General features: G+C 46.4%; 1 pseudogene; it reads right to left on the bottom strand.

Annotated features, from left to right (window-relative positions):
• Positions 1-307: 307 nt before the first annotated feature.
• LOC140853201 (G-type lectin S-receptor-like serine/threonine-protein kinase LECRK3) lies at positions 308-3,355 on the bottom strand (annotated as a pseudogene).
• Between the last annotated feature and the right edge of the window lie 15,646 nt (positions 3,356-19,001).

Raw genomic sequence — 19,001 nt, 5'->3', positions numbered from 1 at the left:
TTCATGCTAGGCCGAGAAACTGGTTCTGACTGAGTACACCAGAGCCCCACTTTCACAAGCCTACCCAACTCTGTTATGCATCTACTTCATCTGGCACAAGCTTCTCCAACTCTCCATCCATGAAGCAGTTATGGATCCAGTCCATAACAATATATATAATGAATAAAATTAAAAATACATATATATATAATATAATTATATATATATATACATACATATATATATATATATATATATATATATATATATATATATATATATATATATAAAAGGGGGGACATGGGTATGAGTCAGATAACCTCAATATATATAGAAAATTTATTTGGTTAAATTAATTTGTTTTTGTTTGATAGGAGAACAGTCCAACGACCAGGGGGACAACGAGTAGGGTTTGATTTTCTGACTATAAGGCTGTGAATTTGAATTCTCATTTATCGAGGTAAGAATCCTGTACATGATCATCGCTAAATATATGTTATTTATTTGTTAGTCTTATATGTTGAAATTGCAATATCGAAATTATAATCGATGAGTTTTTTGTTTTATGCTCGAGACATTGAGATATGGCTTATATGAATATTTCTTTTAAAATATAAGTATGTTATGAAAGGATTCTTGTGTTTGATGGTATGAGTCTTGTGGATATGATTTATCAATTTCATCATTCTGTAATTTGAAATAATTCGATAAAATCAAGAATTAAAGGAAAAATGGTTTGTTTTGGACTAACCTCGACATATGAATCAGCCGGCCAGGAGCTCATGCCTGAGTCAGTCCGCCAAGAGCTTATGCCTGGAACAGTCTCTCACGGACTTTCGTACGTGGGACAGCCGGCCAGGAGCTCATCTTGGGACAGCCTTGAAGGGCTTTTATGAAAGAATAATTGGATTGGAAAGAGATTGAGATATGGTCTGGGTTAGTCCAAAGACAAAAAGGGATAAACATTGACAGACCGAAAATGTGAGAAGATACAATATTTAATATGAAATTCAATAATGAATGAAGATTTCACCTGATGATGTATGATGATACATATGCATATTTGAGACATTATTCCAGTTATTGTATACCTAAGAGATTTCTCAATTGCATTGGTTTAGAAATATTAATTTTATTTACTGGCTTGATGTACATGTGCAGTGATTCTTACTGAGCTGGAGAAGCTCATATTTTCTTCTTATTTTTTTTCAGACTCACAGGATGCTTAGTTGGATGGTTTGGGCGAGAGCAAATGAGAACTGAAGCCTTTAGTAATTTAGTTAGTTTAAATTCTCTGATGCCAATGAACATTTGAATAGTTGTATTGAATAAGTTTACATTCGATTTGAAGCTATGACATCGGTTGATTGATTTGGTATTTAATTGGTTATTTAAAATTTTGAAGTGTTAAATTTTAGGCCTTACATGATCCTAGGGTGCTGCTCTAGGGTTTGTGTGGCCGTATCATGTGCCCAACTCAGGTGCTGGGTTTGGGGAATGACACCCTTACCTAGCTCTTCCATGAAACCATCGGTCGCTTCCCTCAGCTCATGGTAGGAAAAAGATCTGGGTGCTATTTCATCCACCAGAGCTGGCTTTATTTCTCCACATCCTTCTGTACCTTCCAGCTTGATACCTGTAAAAAAAGAACATTAAAGCAGCCAAGGTAGAAATTATTCCGATGATAACTGCCACAGACACAAGCAATATCTTAGCGCTAAACTTTCGCTTGGTGGTTATAATGGGAGCTGCAGCAGGGCTTTCTGCATGGCTGGTACCAGGCCTTCCTCCAGCGCTTATGTTAACCTGCTTGATGAATGTCGTGGTGTAGTCATCGGTGTCTCTCATTCCATATCTCAATGGAAACTCCTGTTTCCGGCACGTACTCTCTTGAAACAGAGCAGCATCACAATTGCAATCTTTCAAACAAGCATCTCTGCAATCTTCCCTGCTCGTCACAAGCCATGGCGCGCTATAGGCATCGACCATCCAGTTTACGTTCTCCAGAGTAGACATGTATGTCGTATTATCATTGTTCGAGTGGCAACCAGAGGTCGTGAAGTTCCTTGTGCATCCCCTCGATGTCCTGCTTGTATCAAGATAATCGAAACCAGGCAAACACTTGCATACCACCTGTTGGTCTGTGGAAGTGCAGTAGCTGTTCACGCCACAGGTTCCCTTTATCTCGCACCGATCTGTGAATTCTGGGATTTCAGCCAAAACTTGTTCTTTGTTTAACTTGAGATAGTGACAATATAACCGGAAGATCCCATCCACGCCAAGCGTTGCACGATACACTAGTGTCGTCCCGTTCCGAAAGCCGCTTCTTAGACTGTATGTGACATTGCCGTTGAGCAGGTAAAGCCGACCATCATCATCGAGATTTAAGCTTTGGTAGCCATCTCGATCTGTTTGGGATGCCCAGTAAGCATCCTCTGGACTGTCTGATGATGCCACAGGATACAGAACGAGGTTCCCATCATTCTGCATCTTGAGATGAAACTTCCCACTCGAATGGTTGGTTTCTGATACGCTCGAAACAAGCTCAGATCCAGCGGGCAGCACCTGACCTGCCATGATTGTGTCAGTTGGATGGTCAAAGGTTTTCCATATGACATCAAAGTTAGGGTCATAGATGACGAAGTTCCCAGAATCGAGCATGGAAGCTGAGAAAGCATCGGTGCTTGTGTAAATCTTGGAGATGAGTCTCCATTCAGAGTTTTGTAGGAGCTTGACCCCTTCATGAGTTAGCTATAACACAGCATTTTCGGTGACCGGTGGATCTTCTCGGTCTGCTGTCCATATAACAGTAGTGTTTTCAGAAGATGCCACGAGCCATATTCCTATGGAGAAGCCGGCACCTTCTGGATAGAATCCAAAGGCGAGACGTCCATTTGGTGAGAGCCATGATGTAGGGTTGGTGGAGGGATGGAGAGAGCTGTCCAATGTTATATTGGACTGCCTTGGTCGAGCTGCTTCCAGTGCAAACGCTGATGAGAAGATTAAGAGGAACAGGATGCAGGATGTTGCCGAAGCCATTAGATAAAATAACCAAGGATTGTAAGTAGTTGCTAATACCTTGCGCTCTATAAATTCTTTCGTGCACCGATTGCAAGAAATTGAGAGGAAAAACAGGAACTGGTAACGCTTTAGTAACAAGAATGGGAGATTCATTGGGTTGACCCCAAGTAAACGCCAATGGTTTGACCGCAAGTAAACACAACGGTACTGCGAATGACTCAGTAACGATGATGACAGATTCCTTGGGTTGACCCAAAGTAAACACAATAACTCAATGATTGAAGGTGGTGGGCTCACGTTCTTTATTTTGAGAGAGAATGGTGTGACGGTCTGGCCCCACTCAGCACTATTACTTCAGTATCAGCTGGTCTCATCTCTGTCGAATTATTGATCACTTGTTACAGATAAAAGCTTCTAAGCCAGCTTCTTGCACGCTAGCACAGGAATCTGCCCCTTCTTGACCGTGTCTCAGGCAGGCAACTTGCTTGTGATTGTTATGTTTATATGCAAATTGAAGCAGCATTAATTTGATTGCATGGAATTCCAGCATCTAGAAGCCAACTGCATTTCCCGTCTCTCACGCTTCAGCTGGACTCTCATTTGAATTAATGGAGCTGAAGTCTGATAATGAGTTATTCCTGATTGATATTTCGCTAATTAGCTTTTAATAAAAGAAAATGCTATTCCAGAGTGGTGCTGATGCGGTGCACAGTTATTCAAGCAGGCATCAATTCCTCTCCTCTCTTGCCACATAGGATAGTGAATGCACCAGCGAATCGAATGGTGCTGCATGCCGTAGCATAAAACAACCGTTCTTTCTTTTGCCATGATAATACGACAATCATTCAACCTCTCTAGATGATCATTTAGGCTTCGGGATGGATGCCCTTTAGGAACGTAGGATTCTGGATGCCGTAGAGTTTGATATTAGATGGATATAATACAGAAGTAGAACGAAGATCTAGCCAAATATTATAATGTGCTGATAGGTCCACCCATTATAGGGCCTATTAACGAAGCCCAGCCTACACCAATACTCACTACACCGCATGACTTAGACAACAAGGCACAAATTAACAATACAATCACTAATTAGTTTTGGGCTCCTTAAATATTCATTCAGACAACGACTCAGTTCGTATAGCATGATAAAACAATAAAACCAATCTACAATCTATGAAAATCCATCTTTATGAGAAATTCAAACATTCTTCCATTTGGGCGGCATTGCTTAAGGCTTCAACTTTAAAGAAAATATATTTATCACAAACATATATGTCATTTTACCAAAGAAAAGGCTAAGTTTATCTCATGTAACTATATATACAAATATTTTGAATGAATAACATCTTCAATCAAAATCCAATCTAACAAAATTACTAACATCAAAGATAACAGTCTTCATGTCATATATTGACATAAGACCATTCTGTAGTTGCAAATATTAATAATTTCATCAACATGAATCTTAAAGATGTAGTGCATGTAAAGTGAATATTGCATGCTTATATGATCAAAAACTTATAAAGTTTATCATTAGTCTACTTTATGATTTTAAATAAAATTTTTTATGCTTTCAAATGAAAGCTACTACACTTATGCTTAAGACTTTCATTTAAATAATATTTACAAATAATCATATGTGCACAAATACAAATGCGCTTCCAATATGAAAATAATGAAAAAGATACTTAACAAATACATGTTTTCAACCAAGCACATCAAAAAACCCTAATAGACCCATGTTTTTAACATGCTTAACAAATACATTGGATCTAAGTACTTTGGTCAATGGATCTGCCAATATTGTATTAGTCACTATGTTCAATTATAATATCACCTTTTTAACTAAATCACTGACTGCCAGATATTTTATCACTATATATTTAGAGGCGCTGGAATCCTTATATATTCTTTGGGAAGAATATAGCTGCACTATTATCACCAGAAATTTTAAGTTGTTTTAAGATGGAATCATCCAACATAAGTTCTGAGCTAAAGTTTCTCAACTAAATAGTATGGGTTGCAGCTCCTTAACATACCATAAATTTTGCCTGCATACAGTAGAAGAGGCAACAAGAATCTATTTTATACTTTCCAAAAAATAACCCCTGGAACCATTATAAAAAATATACCTAGAAGTGGATTTCATATCATCCATATATCCAACACAATCAGAATTATGTACAATATCCAGTTATCTCAAGATGATCATACTTTCTATAAACTAACATAAAATATCTGCTTTTCTGTAAATACATCAAAACCTTTAATTTGAGCTGCCTTCCGATACTCCATACTTGGATTTGCCGGAAATCTATTAAGAGCACTGACAGTATACACTATATCCAGTCTAGTAGTGCATGTAGCTTTGTGCATACATTAAACTACCCATAGTACTAAAATAAGGTACATTCTATATGAATTCTATTTAGACATCACTTTAGGATACTAGCTTCTATTGAATTTATGTTTCTTGACCATAGGTATATCTCGAGGTTTTTAGTGCATACCAAATCTATTTAGTAGATGATCATTGTAAGCTCTCTGAGATAACCCCAGTACAGCATAGACTCTATCTCTGTGAATCTCAATACCAAGTACAAATGAGGTTTTCAAAAATCCTTCATATCAAAAACTTTAGATAGCATATGTTTAGTCTCATACAATAATCCAAAGTTATTACTAGCAAGCAAATTATTATCTACATATAAAGCAAGGAAGATAAATTTACTCCCACTGCTTTTAAACTATATACATTAATTCACTTTATTTTCCACAAATCTAAGAGAACCAACAATTTCATCAAACATAAGATACTACGGCCTCGATACCTTCTTAAGACCATAAATGAACTTTTTAACTTTGCATACCATATATTTCTTTCCATTCTCAAGAAAACTTTAACTTATGTATATTTCTATAGAACAGCATGATACATGGAGTAAATCAATCATACTAGCCCAAGATCCAAAACAAATATCAAACAAAAAAATATTTATAAAAAATCGCAAGAAAAAAACAACTGTGGAAGAAAAAAATTAGGAGAGAAAAATAAATTTATTCAAAAAAGAGTAAAGACTAAAACCTCACAAAGATGCCTTAGGAAAGAGTCTCCACATGCATAAATAATCTTTTATTTCTCTTTCTTTCCATGCCTCTCATACTCTTCCATATAATTTTTCTACCATCTTCCACCACACTTTTGTCACCATCTTCTACATACTAAGGAGATACCAAAAATTTCTTTAAGTAGAGCATCATGTGGGTGGAAGTCTGACTCCTATTTTAACTCAAAAAAATTCAAAAATCTATTGGAACACAAACTCTAACAAACTTTAGAAGGAAATAATTAAATAGAATAACATTAGCTAGGTAGAATCCTAAAATCATTAAAATTAATAATCAACCAAAAACTGAATCCTAATTGGATTGAAATTTGATAATGAAATTCAATACTCCTTCTCATTACAAAGTCTATGCTAATAATACTGAATTTGTCAATGTCCTGAAGCGCCATTGTAGCCATCGTCATCATTGCTATAGTAATAGTGACATTTAACAACTTATCAATAAATAATTGAATAGTAAAACTCTTTTATTAGTTTGAATAATAATTTCTTCGTTGGCTCATCCTTTTCGATGCTTATGTCGAAATCGATAATGTCCACCAACACTCTATCTTAGAACTAACTCCACAATCATGGTGTCGAGATTCCTTCAAGCATCCAAATTATCTCAATGAGCATCAAGTTTCGATTATAATAACTATGAGCATCGGTCATTACCTACAAACAAGTAAAATCAATAACCAAAATTTGGTCATATGTGCATACCTCCATGTGAGAAGCTTTAAGTGTTTGCGCATAGTTGGCTTCTATATATGGAATCCAAGCTTCATGCATGGAGTCTTCTAATTGCTCAAATTTTAAAGTAGCTTCAAAATTAATTGGCTTCAAAATTTTAAATTGACCACCAAAGTGTAATAAGAATCATCTCCACTAAGTATATTTCTCTATTGTTTGATTTTCAAAGCTACTTCAAAATTAATTAACTTTTTATCCTCATAGCTGACTAATTCTCTATATGACATATTCAATTCTTGGATAACTTTGATATAACTCTCTTCCACATGATTCGATTCCCCAATACGGATCTCTATAACTAAATTAACTACAGCATCCTTTGACTCTTCTTGAGCAATTTCAAAATTAACGGATTTTTCAATCACGATCTCTTTTGATGTAGCATCTACTTGATCAAGCTTCTCTTGCTCAAGATTTTCCTCTGGACTTGATTAATCCTTAGACTTATCAACCTTGCCATACTCTGAATCTTCAGAAATTGATCCAATCTCTAATTGATCAAACTCTTTCTGTTTCAAATCTGTCTTTAAACCAATTTTGTTCTTTACTTAGATCTTTAAAAATGCCTGAAACCAAAATTCATTCTTCCGGTAATTTTGGTTTGGGATATCTCAGCTCGCATGAATTTGAGTGGATAGTTGCAAGAATGTTTCACACTTTCTTTGATTGTATTCTTTACTTGCATCTCCAAATACAGATTGTATTATTCACTTGATTGCATGACAAATCACTCCTATTGTGCAATCTTCATGACAAAAGCATTTAAAAAATTCTTGAAACAAGTTCATGCAAATTGATCGACCTTGGAGTATCAGACTAACTCACACAAAAATTCCTCCTTTCCTTGAGACAATATTCCTATTTCCATCTTCAGCAGAATGATGACATGCATCATTGGTTTCTGACATCATGCTTCATGCAATTTGGGAAATGGTTGATTTTCTTGTACCGTTATGAATAGCTAGTAAGCCAGGTGTGGAGAAGAATCATAATGCAAGGAATGCATCTAAAAAACTATAAGCATTTTGGTGTTATGACACCTATCCAGGAAATCCACTTTCTTCCTTAATCTGGGGATTTTCTCTATAAACAGTAGTTTCCATGGGATTTAGGCATTTATGGTAGTGTTTATTATATATGTGTTGCATGTTACAAAACCAAGATTGAAAAGCATCTCCAAGTCTTTAATTTCCCAGGATTGTAAGAAGAATTTTGCATCATGCTTACTGTATGCATTGCTTTCTTGTTGACATACTAATGCCTATCGGGCTATCTCTCTTGAAGATAGCTTAAATTGATGAGGAAGGATAGTGGTTATCAATAATCTACTGTTGGGGCCTCATAGGACACGATCCTGATCCGAAGACAACAATGAAAATTTCAGGCAACTACAGAAAGTCTTAGACTTAAGAAAGGGCTCATGTAATCACAGTTAATAAATCCCGTGTCTCAGAAAGTCTTGCGAGAAAAGAATGATGTTGGGATATACTGACCGGTCTTTCTCACGCCGACTCTCCATCGGGCCCGCCTGACCGGCGCCCGACTCTACCGACCGACCGACTACCGACACCGTTCAACCGAAGGTATGTCGGTCGGACAGACCCTTTCCGTTCCCGACTGGCCGAATGATAGAGTCTTCTCCGACTCCCGCAACGCGCCAGACTGACCGTCAGAGGGTCTCTGGGTCTTCACCAGACATCCCACAACCAAATGCCGACGTATGGCCGGTCGACTCACCCAAACACCGTACGACTGTTGAGGGCTGCCGTCCTGACAAAGGCATGCGGCGTGGCCGCCCTGGGACATTGTCCTGCCAAGGACATAGATTAATCCCAGCGATTTGATAACCCACAGTGACTTGACAGTCCGCAGTGACTCTGACAGCCTCCGACGATTCGACAACTCCCCCAGTTGTCTGCACCATTAATAACGGCACCACGCCGCGCTCTACTATAAAACGGGGAAGGCAACAGTGCTGCCGGGGAGGTTCTTTTCAAAATCCCTGGGCTCTTTCTCTCCCTCTCTCGCTGAGTTCTCCTGATTCTTTTCTACTGTTGCCTAGTCTTCTCTCTGACTTGACCGTAGGAGGGTCCCTGTCGGAGGCATCTTCGGTCGTGTGGACTTCTCTTGCAGGTGCTCATTCCCGACGACCAGACGACGAGGGGATTGGCCACAACAGATTTTGGCGCACCAGGTAGGGGGTCGCTCTCGTACTGGTCTGACCTCCATAGAGCTCGAAAAAATCTTTTCGAAATGACAAGAACCCGGACTTAGCGATCGAGGGCCATCGGATCGGCGAGGCTCTCTTTCTGTCGGGAAGAGACCTCTCCTCCACCCTCCATGGCAGAGCCCAGCTCTCCATATCCTGTGGTGACCACGGAGGCACAAATTACGGTGATTGTGCGACAGATGACTGTGCTGACGAATGTAGTCAAGAGCCTTCAACAACAACCAATCCGGTTGCCGCAATCACCGATGGCACACCCGATGCCCTCCAGGAGCAGCCACCGACGCTCGCATCGGTCTCCGTCTCCTCCTCAGGAGTAGCTGTCACAGCACTCCCACCGAGAGGAGAGGCGGCCATGGCATGATATCCATCGGTCCCGACGACCGTCTCCTTCCCAGCTGGAATGAGCAGGAAGGAGAAGCGGCCGCAAACACCGTCTGCCTCCCTCTCAGATTTGTCAGGAGACTCCACCCCCGCGGTCTCCCAACACCGACGGGCCGACGACTACGAACGCAGGTTCGAAAAAATCGACCGTCAGCTTGCTCAGCTTCAGGTGGACGAACAGAAGTCTTCGAATGACGTCGACTTCCAGACCGCCCAACCTCTCTCCTGACTCATCCTCGACGAGCCGATTTCTAGTCGGTTCAAGATGCCTCATGTGGAGCCCTATGATGGCTCCACCGACCCAGTTGACTATCTGGAGAGCTACAAGGCTCTCATGACGATCCAAGGGCGACCGATGCCATCCTCTACATCGGCTTCTCCGCCACACTTCGCAAGGCCACCAGGACCTGGTACTCTGGCCTCCGCTCAGAAGCATCCACTCCTTTGGACAGCTTGAACATGCTTTCGTGGCCCATTTCAGCACCAGTCGGAAGCCCCCACGAACCTCGGACAGTCTTTTTTCCCTCAAGCAGGGAGAAAATGAGACATTTCGACACTTCGTGATGCGATTCAACACGGCCACGCTCGAGGTTCGGAACCTCAACGAAGACATGGCTATCTCAGCCATGAAGAGGGGGCTAAGGGGGTCCCGATTTACATACTCTTTGGACAAGACCTTCCCCGGACATATGCCAAACTGCTGGAGTGTGCGTACAAATACATGCACGCAAACGAAGGAGCTTCCGACCGACGCCTGATCGAGCCAAGGGCCCGAAGGAGAAGTGAAGGAAAGGTCGGGCCCCTGCCGAGCCTAGCAGGCCCCCGACCGACAAACAGGTCTCACCCCAGCGACGGAGCCCGAGACGCCTCGACGGCGAAGTCCGAGGTCGATGCATCCCAGTATGACTCCTATACTCCCCTCTCTACTTCTTGTGCGCAGATTTTGATGGAGATCGAAGGGAAAGAATATTTGTGACGGCCTCCCCTTTGAAGGCAAAGGGCCTCGACGGTGAAAATACTGTCATTTCATCGGGGCCACGGCACAAACCGAGTAGTGCATCCAACTCAATGATGAAATTGAGGCCTCGTATGCGGGGATATCTCGAAAAATTTCGAAAAAAACCGCGACTCGACCCATCCCCGACCGACGACCCCAACCGACTGAGGAGGTAGCAACAATCAGCCCACGGTCGGGGTCATCAACATGATCTCCAAACGACTGGACCCGGGGACAACTGCTGGAGGGGAGTCGACGAAGAAGCTACGCCAAGACGATATAATTACTTTTACAGATGAGGATGCTCGAAATCCAAACTCCCATGACGATGCTGTTGTTGTCTCAGCAACAATAGCAAATTATGATGTAAGAAGGATTTTTATTGATAATGAAAGTTCGACTAATATTTTATTTTACTCGACCTTCTCTCGAATGCGACTGTCCTAATCGGCTCGAAAGAGTCTCCACGCCCCTGTGGGTTTTGTCGGGGAAGCCGTCACAGTGGAAGGAGAAGTTACTCTTCCCGTGACAGTCAGAACCGAACCACGACAAAGCACCATCCACTTAACCTTTGCATCGTCCAAGTACCTTCGCCTACAATGCCATACTTGGAAGACCTGGGCTAAACGCCCTCAAAGCTATAGTCTCGACCTACCACCTGCTGGTTCGGTTTTCGACCAAAAATGGAGCGGAGAGATGCGCGGGGATCAACAGCTCGCTTGGCGATGCTTCCAAATCTCTACTTGAAGTACTGAAGCAAAGGACTCCCTGACGACCGACAAGTTGGACCAGCGGGAGAGGAAGAACGGGGCGAACCGATCGAACAGCTGGTTTCTTCCCGATAGCGGAGAATCCCGAACGAGTGATCTGGGTCGGATCCCAATTATCCGACCCTGAGCAACGACAGCTAGTGGAGCTACTGAAGGCCATACCGACGTATTGCTTGGTCGACAGCGGATATGCCCGCATCCCCCTAAAATGATGACTCACCGACTCAACATCAACCCTGGAATGAGGCCGGTGAGGCAGAAGAAGCGGTCCTTCACCCCTGAAAGACAGAAGGCCATCGACGAGGAAGTGGACAAGTACTCGATGTAGGCTTCATCAGGGAAACCACGTACCCCAATTGGCTCGCCAATGTTGTCATGGTGAAAAAAGCCAACGGAGGTGGAGGATCTGCATCGACTATACCGACCTAAATCATGCCTGCCGAAGGACAGCTTCCACTTCTGAAAATCGACCAGCTGGTAGATACGACGTCCGGCCATCGACTGCTCAGCTTCATGGATGCCTTTGTCGGATATAATCAGATCTGGATGGCGCCTGAAGATGAGAGCACACAACCTTTGTGACCGCCAAGGGCCTTTACTGCTATAGGATAATGCCCTTCGGACTGAAAAATATCGGGGCCACCTACCAGCGACTCATCAATAAGGTCTTCAAAGGCCAAATCGGGTGCAACATGGAGGTGTATGTGGATGACATGCTGGTGAAAAGTGCGCAGCCTCAGATCATGTCCAAGACCTCGAAGAAACTTTTCGCACTCTTCCACGACATCGGATGAAGTTAAATCCGACTAAATGCCCTTCGGAGTGACTTCGGAGAAGTTCCTCGGGTTCCTCGTTTCTAAGTGAGGAATTGAGGCTAACTCTGAGAAGATAAAGGCAATCATCGACATGCGGCACTCGGCACCAAAAAGGAGGTACAACAGCTTAACGAAAGGATCATCACGCTCAGCGATTCATCTCTCGATCGGCAGAGAGATGCCTCCCGTTCTTCAAGACCCTGAGACAGGTGAAGGACTTCTCTTGGTCGGATGAGTGTCGGCAGGCCTTCGAGGATCTAAAAGGTACCTGGCCTCCCTGCCACTGCTTGTAAATCCGAAAGTCGGAGAAATACTGTACCTCTATTTGGCAACATCCCAGAGGTGGTTAGCTCGATGCTCGTCTAGGAGAACGAGAGCCGAATTCACCAACCCATATACTACACCAGCAAAGTGCTCCACGAAGCTGAAGCTCGATACTCAAAGATGGAGAAAATGATATTCGCCTTGATCGTGTCTGCACAACGACTCCGTCCGTATTTCAAGTCACGCTATCATGGTCCTCACCGACCAGCCCCTGAGGGCATCTTGCGCCGCCCCGACACATCGGGATGACTGACGAAATGAGTAATGAAGCTAAGTGAGTTTGACATTCAGTACCGACCGAACCTACCTTGAAAGCCCAGGTCTTGGCCGACTTTATTGCGGAGTGCCCGACAACCACCAAGATCGGAAGGTGGGAGCCCGGAGAAGTTGCAATCTCCGAACCTGACCCTAGTCTACCTGGGTGTTGCACATCGACGGAGCTTCCAACGCTCGAGGGAGCGGGGCCGGGTTCCTGCTCACCAACTCAGAGGAGTGGTTACCGAGTACGCCCTCCGGTTCGACTTCAAAGCCTCCAATAATCAAGCCGAGTATGAAGCGCTCCTCGCTGGCTTGAGAGTAGTGAAGGAGCTCGAATCGACAGCCTCAGATCTTCTCCGACTCCCAGCTGATCGTGGGGCAAGTTAAAGGCGACTTTGAGGTGCGAGACCCGACCATGGCACAATATCTCCAGAAGGTGAGAGATCTCATGACACACCTCAAGTATTTCGAGATCTCCCACATTCCCAGGTCAGAGAATGCTCGGGCTGATGCACTCTCCAGGCTTCCGACATCAGCCTACGAGCCTTGGGTCGACATTGGTGGAGATCTCAAGCAGCGAGCATCGACAGGGCCGAGGAGGTGCTGCAACTGGCAGTCGAACCAAACTGAATGGATCCGATCGTTCGGTATCTGACCGACGGAACCAGCCCTGAAGACCCTACGGAAGCCAAACGACTCCGATGGGTGGCCTCCCAATACGTGATAATGGATGGCCGACTCTACAAAAGGTCGTTCTCCCTTCCCTTGCTCAGGTGCTTGGGACCGACTGACGCAGACTACGCGCTCAGAGAAGTGCATGAAGGGATCTGCGAAATCACTTGGGGGGCAAATCTTGGCCTACAAAGTCCTACGGTAGGGTTACTACTGGCCCACCATGAGAAAGGATGCGGCCGAGTTGGTTCGGAGGTGTGAACCATGTCAGAGGTACGCTAACCTATAACACCGACCGGCCAACCAAATCACTCCTATTATTGCCCGTGGCCCTTCGCTCAGTGGGGGATCGACATACTCGATCCTTTCCCTCCGACATCTGGTCAAAGAAGTTCATAGTCTCACAATCGACTACTTCACTAAGTGGGTAGAAGCCGAACCTCTGGCGCAGATCACCGAGCGGAAGATAGAAGACTTATCCAGAAGTCTATCATCTTCAGGTTCAGACTACCGCACACCATTATCACCGAAATGGATGACAATTCGACAATGAGACTTTCGAGAGTTCTGTACAAGATTTCATATCACGCACCGACTGACCTCGATCGGGCACCCACATTCCAACGGTGAGGTCGAGGTGACCAACCGGACTATTCTGCATGGACTAAAGATCCGACTGAATGAAGCCAAAGGCCTCTGGGTCGAAGAATTGAATTCCATCCTATGGACGTACCGAACGACACCCCGTGTCCCGATCGGGAAATCTCCATTCAGCTTGGCCTATGGGACGGAGGCATGATCCCGCTCGAGATCGGGCTACCATCGATAGAGTCGAGCAGTACCAAGAGCCGGGCAACTCCAAGTGTCGGAGAGCCGACCTGGACCTCCTACCCGAACTCCGGTGTGAGGCTCAACTCCGCATGGCTTCCTACCGACAGAGAGTGGCCCGATACTATAACACTAAGGTTAAGCCGAAGCTTTTCAGGCCCGGGACCTGGTCTTAAGAAAGGCAGAAGTTTCGAAGCCTCTAAACTAAGGAAGTTGGCTCGAACTGGGAAGGACCCTACAAGATAGCGGACACCTACGGGCGGAGAGCTTACCGACTGGAGACTCTAAAAGGAAGCGCCATTCTCGAACTTGGAATGCCGACAATCTGAGGTTGTACTACCAGTAAACTCTGTATGTCCTTGTTTGGAATGCAAACTCAGCTTCAAAACTTCAGAATCTAGAATCTCAGCCCTCCAACGGTGCGCCGGGCTTGCTAGTAGTACGAACCCCGACGCCACGATTGGGCCCAGCATTCATTGGAAATCTGCAACCCAATCCTGATGGCGTGTCGGACTCTTACGACGACCGACATATCTACGTTGGTGGAAGGCCGGCGATGGCGATGAAACCCCCTAAGTTGAAGCCATGCCCCTTCACGGCCAGCTCCTGAGCAAGGCGGCTGGCTAACTTGCCGACTTGGCTCCGGCCAAGAAAGGCAAAATGCCAATGCGACCAACGTCGCGTTCGCAACATACCGATCAGGTCATGATCATCGAAGGGTATTCGACTTACCACCATTTATCACATACGCCCGACAAAGAATCGGGCAATGGATAACCACTTGTCATCAACTAAATGCGTCGGATACTATTCAACTGTCGAACTCTAAAAGATGATCGGGTCGAAGAGCTACGCCCGAAGGAGGACGATCCGACTCGACAAATATGCCCGACTTAGGTCTGGGCAATGGCGTTCGACTCAAGCCCTCGACTGTCGGGTCATACGACAGTCAGAGGCCGATCTGAAATCGGAGCTCGCTCTGCCTTTACCATGGCGCGCGCTACCGACTATTCCGGATGGTTACCTGGAATCCTACCGAACATCCTAGCTAGGTACGTCGGCCTACGACTTATACGCCCAAGGGTGTTTGGCGAGACATGCATTCCAAGATACATTTCAGATACATAAAAAGAAAGAAGAGTTGAAAAATTTTTAATTTCATTCAAACTTGAACTGAGTTTACAAAATTGGGCCGAAGCCCGATTACAAGTGCATTAAACAAAAAAAAAAGGGATGCTCGACTACTCGCCGGAGTCGGCTTCCTCTATCGGGAGAAGTCCGGGGGCGGTCGGTGTATCCACTCTGGCCGAGGTAGCGTCGGGGGTCGGAGCCGCCTCCCTTCGGCAGCTTGGTCTGCGTCGGCCTCCTCCATGGCAGTGCGATCTCCCGACGATGGGTCGGCCACCTCTTCTGTGGCTTGGCCCTCCGACTCTAGGGAACGACGCTGCTGAGATCAAGCTCTGGATACAGACCTTGGACTGCACTCCGGGATCCTCGTACCCACTCGGTACAAGATGAAGCCGCTCTCCAAGTTCTCCTATTGTCGAGCAGCGGAAGTCCTCCACGGCCCGACCTATAGCCTCTTTCGCCGACTCGCCTCCGCTCTCGCTATGTCTGCGTCGGCTTGAGCGGAGGATAAGTTTTCTTCGCCTTGGCGAGATTCCCAAACTTATCCAAGCTGCTCGCGTTCGGCCTTGAGCTCCCCGACGGAGTCATCCCGCTCACGACGCAGCCGGCGAACAGTGCGGGACTTCCGCTTGGCTTCCTCGCGAGCCGACTGCAGCTCGTCCCCGAGGGGCAAGCACCGTAAGGTGGGAGACCTCCTCGGTGAGGCGGGAGATCTCCTCTTCAAGCCGAGCCTCCCGATCGACCGACTGCTTCAGCTGGTCGACCATTACCGCCTTATCGGCCTCGACGGCCATGGCCTTATCTTTCCAGGCCACCCGGAGATCGCCGAATCTCCGATATCCGACCTCCAGCTCGGACATGTTGTAAATTAGCTGCAAACAACAAGACCGACCGTCAGAAGACCGAACTTATAAAAAGCGACGACGAAAATGAAGAGTAAAGGAAAAAGACTTACCCGGATCATGGTCGGGTAGAAGGAGGAAAGCATGTCGGATACCTTGATTCTTCATGACCTTATGATCGATCGAAAAATAATCGCCTGGCACAACCTCCTGGCCAAGTCATGGTTGGCCAAGGTCGATGCTCCTTCGGGAAGTAGGGCGTGGACGACGCACCCGGCGGCCGACCTCCTGTCGTCGCCTAGCGCCATCGGGCCTTCCCTCGTTCAGACACCCAGGCCCTGACATCAGAAAGAGAGGGCAGGCTCGAGCCCGACTGGGTCCCTCCCAAGGGCGCAGCGACCACCGACGCAGGTTGATCGGGCTCGCATGCCTCTGCCCGAACCTCTTCCACCGGCTGTGCGACTGGCACATCCTCGATCGTTTCCTCGCGCCCGTCCCTCGGTAGGGCTGCTCCCTCGACCGATCGTTCCTCGGATGGGGCTTCAGTGGACATGTCGGCACCGACAGTGGGATGATAGCTCCCGTCCGACGCCCGTTCGGAGTCGGGCTCCGCTCTCACCACCGCCGCTTGCTCGGTGGTGCTACTTGAGGCCTCTTGGGAGGCCGTGATGGTTCGGCTCCATATGCTGGCCTCTTCTGTGCCGCGTGTTGCCAACATTGGCTTCCGTCAACCTCACCCTCGACGGCATGTCTGCAATTTCAACAGAGGATCAGCACCAAAAAAAAAAAGAAGAAGAAAAGAGAAGAAAAATAGACCTAGACGAAGAACCGAGCTCAGACCGGTGTCATATAGGGCTTGCTCGGTGACGAGCTCCCTCTGCTTCGGCACCGAGATGTCCTTCAAGCAGTGGAAGTCCTCTCGGTCCCCATCCTCCACCCGACTGTTCTCATTTGGTTGGGTTCGGGGATCCCCCCAGCGGGAAGGGAACCCCCAAGGAACAGGAGAAGAGACGAAGAAGAACTGGTTCTTCCATCCATGAATCGACGATGGAAGACCAGTGATGAAGGAAAGACCCTTTCGAGGGTTGAAAAACCACCACCCTCGGCTTTAGGGTGGGGTTGGAGAACAAAGAAGGCTCGAAAGAGGGAAATACGAGGATTGATCGGCAAAAACCGACACAGCAAAGCAAAGCTGACTACTAGTCAGATCGAGTTCGGCGCCAGCTGCGCCAGACACAGTCCGTAGTAGTCCAGCACATTCTGGACAAACTCCGAAATCGAAAAATGAAGACCGATCCAGAGGTCCTCGATGTAGAAAGCCACCTGGCCTGCGGGCGGGTTGTTAACCCGACCATGGCTCCAGAGGCGAATAGCCGAAACTGCTCCAGGATGTAGTATTGCTCCCGGAGCCGATCGACGTTCGACCCGAAAGTAAAGAGACCACCTCTGGGGTCGATTGAGAATCATCGGTCGGGTTCCCGACCGACTTCCTCGTGGAGAGGTTCTGGCCATGATGCTAGAACCGAAGTCAAAAAATGAGAAGAAGAAGAAGAAAGAACTTTTCAAAGAAGCAAGGAGAAAAGAAAGACAACGATGAAGGCTCCTAGAAAACTCTCTAAGGAAGGAAGCGGGGACAACTACTGAGGCAAGGGACCGCTCGGCCAGAGTCTTGACAACAGGTTTGAAAAGTAGAGTTTTGGATGCAAGTGACCGTGTATATATAGTGCCCCTCGACGGTTGGGATGAGAGCACGCCCAACGAGGATCTCCCAGATCGTGACACGTGGCAGCATCTGGGTCTTCCCTCGATCCAATGATTCGACGCACCTGCCCCAGATCGGGCCACGTTACCTCCATCTGCCTGAATAGATTTGGCCCAATGGCCCCCTGCCACGTGGCGAAAAAATCACGACGGTTTGCGTTCCCGAAGAGACGGCAGGAACGACGGTTTCTATTCCCGATAGGACGTCTGACACCGATGGGGTGCCTGACACCCATAAGACGTCTGGCGTCGGACCAAACGTTAGTACGGTCGCCAGAGTCAGAGCATGATGCGATGGATATCCACTCCTTTCGCCCGAAGCCGTCGCCCCATGCGAGGACGCTGGCCAGCACGACATCCGACTCAAGAGTGTGGGGGGCAACTGTTGGGATATACCGACCGGTCCCTCTCACGCCGACTCTCCATCGGGCCCGCCTAATCGATGCCCGACTCTATCGACCGCACCGACCGACGACTGCCGACATCGTCTGACTGAAGGTATGTCGGTCGGGCAGACCCTTTCCGTTCCTGACTGGCCGAACGACAGAGTCTTCTCCGACTCCCGCGACGCGCCAGACTGACCGTCGGAGGGTCCCTGGATCTTCACCCGATATCCAATAACCAAATGCCGACGTATAGCCAGTCGACTCTCCCAAATGCCGTACGACTGCTGAGGGCCGCCGTCCTGACAAAGACATGCGGCGTGGTCGTCCTAGGACATTGTCCTGCCAAGGACATAGATTAATCCCAGCGATTTGACAACCCACGGTGATTGACAATCCACGACGACTCTGACAGCCTCCGGCGATTCGACAACTCCCCCAGTTGTCTGTGCCATTAATGATGGCACCACGCCACGCTCTATTATAAAATGGAGAAGGCAACAGTGCTGCCGGGGGAGGTTCTTTTCGAAATTCCTGGACTCTTTCTCTCCCTCTCTTGCTGAGTTCTCCTGATTCTTTTCTACTGTTGCCTAGTCTCCTCTCTGACTTGACCGTCGGAGGGTCCCCGCCGGAGGCATCTCTGGTCAGTATGGACTTCTCTTGCAGGTACTCGTTCCCGACGATCAGGCGACGAGGGGATTGGCCGCAACAAATAAAATTGTAAAATGCTTGAACTATGATTTCAT

Source organism: Elaeis guineensis, chromosome 13 (assembly GCF_000442705.2).
Source record: "Elaeis guineensis isolate ETL-2024a chromosome 13, EG11, whole genome shotgun sequence".
Taxonomy (NCBI): Eukaryota; Viridiplantae; Streptophyta; class Magnoliopsida; order Arecales; family Arecaceae; genus Elaeis; species Elaeis guineensis.
The sequence above is the reverse complement of the archived record's forward strand: the minus strand, read 5'-3'. Positions and strand labels throughout refer to the sequence as shown.